Source organism: Malus sylvestris, chromosome 12 (genome assembly GCF_916048215.2).
Source record: "Malus sylvestris chromosome 12, drMalSylv7.2, whole genome shotgun sequence".
Lineage (NCBI taxonomy): Eukaryota > Viridiplantae > Streptophyta > Magnoliopsida > Rosales > Rosaceae > Malus > Malus sylvestris.
In genome coordinates, this window is record NC_062271.1 from 10,347,108 (window position 1) to 10,350,122 (window position 3,015).

Here is a 3,015-nt window from a genome sequence, read left to right on the forward strand (position 1 = left end):
GCCCTGTTCAACCAAGATAAAACTTAAAAGGAAATGACAATTAGTACTACGGTCTAATGGTACTGCTCTTCACTTGTAAGTGAGAGGTCCTTCGTTTCATTCACGCCAAAAGCAAATTCTAACCAAATTCTTATGGCTAATGAGGATTTGCAACTAATTAACAAAGTCCAATGAATTGGATTATGATAAAAACAAAAGATTACTTAGACATGAACATTAGCAATTGGAACTTAAGAATATTGTGTCCAACGAGATTAGGTGTGACCTATGTACCAAAAAAGAGATAGGAATAGACTATTACAGAGAACCTGTATTGACCATTTAAGACCTCTTATATATTTCAATGTTCTTCTATTTTTCCCACGAGAGTCCTACATGGCAAGTATCACTACTAGGAGTAACTTTTTGGGCGACAAAGGGGAAAGTGTCGTGCAATGGTCAAAACCGTCACCGGAAACATTGAACGGCAAGAGAGCGTCACGCAAATTCTGTTGCACAAAGCTCGTGACGTTAGTCGTTGTGCGACGGAGGAAAACTCTTCGTCGCTCAAAATGAAGATTGTGCGACGGAACTGGTGGTCGTTGCTCGTACCGAGCGACGAAACTAGGTTTCAACCCCCAAATTCTTGCGCGATGGACATACGGATTTGACCCACAAACTCTTGCGCAATGGACATGCCGGTTCAACCCATAAACTGTTGCGCGATGGACATGCATGTTCAACCCATAAACTCTTGCGCGAAGGATATAGAGGTTGTCACAGTAAGATTTTAAAATTAGTTTTTTAAATAATTTATTATTTATTTATAAATTAGTTTTTTTTAATAATTTATTATTATTTTTTTTTCGTTTATGTAAAAATGAATTTAATGAAATTAAAAATAGAAAATATAAAGACGAATATTGATTAAAAAATTATTGTAAATGTACATACAATGGAAAAAAAGTATTTTTAAATTTGAAAACAATTTAAAACAAAACTAAAAAAAGTAGTCCTCAACGTTACAATTGCCAGCTAGTGGTGTTGTTGCTGGGTTAGGGGGCTGGGAGGTCGTAGCTGCTGTGGCGGGGGGTTGGGAGGTTGTTTCTAGAGATGGTTCAACGTCAGGGAATTGAATTCCAGAGATTGGAAGTGCACAATGTATTTGGTGCATCAAATTGTTTTGGGCTGCAATGTGAGATTGCTGGGCCGCAATCTGCTCCTTCATACCGCCACTTTAGATGTTAGTGTTTGGACCTCTTTAGTTCTCTGCTTGGAACATGAGGCAGACGGGTCCCGAAGGCAGGCTTTCCCAAGCCCCCGGTGAACATTCCTATGCCGATGACCGAGGGTCTGATCAAGTGTGGCTATCATGATCTGAAACCCAACATCTTTAGGGGGAACCACCTCCTTGATCGGGGTCTCTAGGGGAAGCTGGGAAGCCACCTTCTCCAAAACGGTCTGGCCCTTCTCCACCATGGTGGACTAGAAAAATGAAAAAAAATAAAAAATTAATATGAATGTACATGTAATTAATATTAATACTAATTGAATATTAAAAATTTTAAATCACTTACATGAAGCTGCTTCGTTAGCTCATCCCTGGCCAAGCGTACACCTCTTTAAACATGTCAATTTCAAAAAACTTTGACCCCCCTAAAAAAAATTAAAAAGTGTTAACATAGATTACCAATTGTGTAATAAAGAGTAAAAGGATTGAAAACTTAAAATAAATATACGGTTACCTTATGTCGCTCCTCCAACCTATAAGAGAAGTGTCGTGAGCCGGATTGGTGAATAAGTTTCTTCTTCAACCGATTGATCAAGTTTGTCTTCACTTTTTCTGTTGAATTAAAAAAAAAAGTATTAGTTTAGATATTTATACCAAATGAATGAAAAAATGATTTTTTTTTAAATTGTTAATTTTTTTTTAAATTGTAAATTTTTTATTAATATATTATTGAAATATATATTGTACGTACCAAGTATTTCTTGTCTTGAAAATGGCCACAGAGCCACTCCCATTTATCTCGACGGTCCACCAGCTCTATAGGGCACCCAACTTCTAGAGCAACCTCCGGACCGTCATATAGCTCTGAATGCTTGTGGAGGTCGCTCTTCTATTGAATGAACCTACTGGAGTAAAGGTCGTTGATGTACTGCATTTGATTGGCATCGAGGTTGGAGAGCTTATAGTGATGCTACAAAACTCAACAAATGAATAGTAGTTAACATTTATAATCTTTGTATACTTTAATAAAAATTTAGTATTGTAAGGTTGAAAGTACTTACCCATAATTCATGAAGAACGACGTCCTTGACTTCTTATGGCACATGCCTCCATGACTCCCACTTGAAGGGGCAATGGTTCCTGATAACGGAGCCAACATCGGTGGCCAATGCATTGTGCTGCTCCTTTGTTGCAGCCGCACGATGTCGAGGATCCCACATAATGGTGATTTTCTCGGCCATGGTGGGAGTGGTCTATACCGTCTTAGGTAGTCTGCAAGGGCCCCTAGTTTTTTTTATTTTTATTTTTTGACCTACAAAATAAACAAGGTAAACATTAGACGAATTCTAGTTTCTACCGAAAATTCGACAAAACCTCCCCTAAAACTATAACATTTCCTAAAACCTAGAGACAATATAGCAACAAAAACAACACATCCACCCAACAATTCAAACAGTTTATACCAATTGGGGATGTTAAAACAAAACTTACAACTTGTTGATATGACTTCAATTTACTCTGTGCTACTAAACAATAATTAATATAGGTCAAAATGACAATTTAAATTAACTAGCTAGCATGCATGTTATTCTCTGCATAAATTAAAGGGATTATCTCATCGTTGACAAAGAAAGACGTAAAGCAGGTTGATTGACAAACAAAGAAAGACGTAAAGCATAGTTAGAAGAATATAACAATCTATTGCAGCTACAGATCAAACTATTCAAACCAATGAAATCCACACCTATTTGTGTCAATGAAAGTAGTAGGGAAAATGGTTATATGTGTTTGTGTGTGTGTGTGCA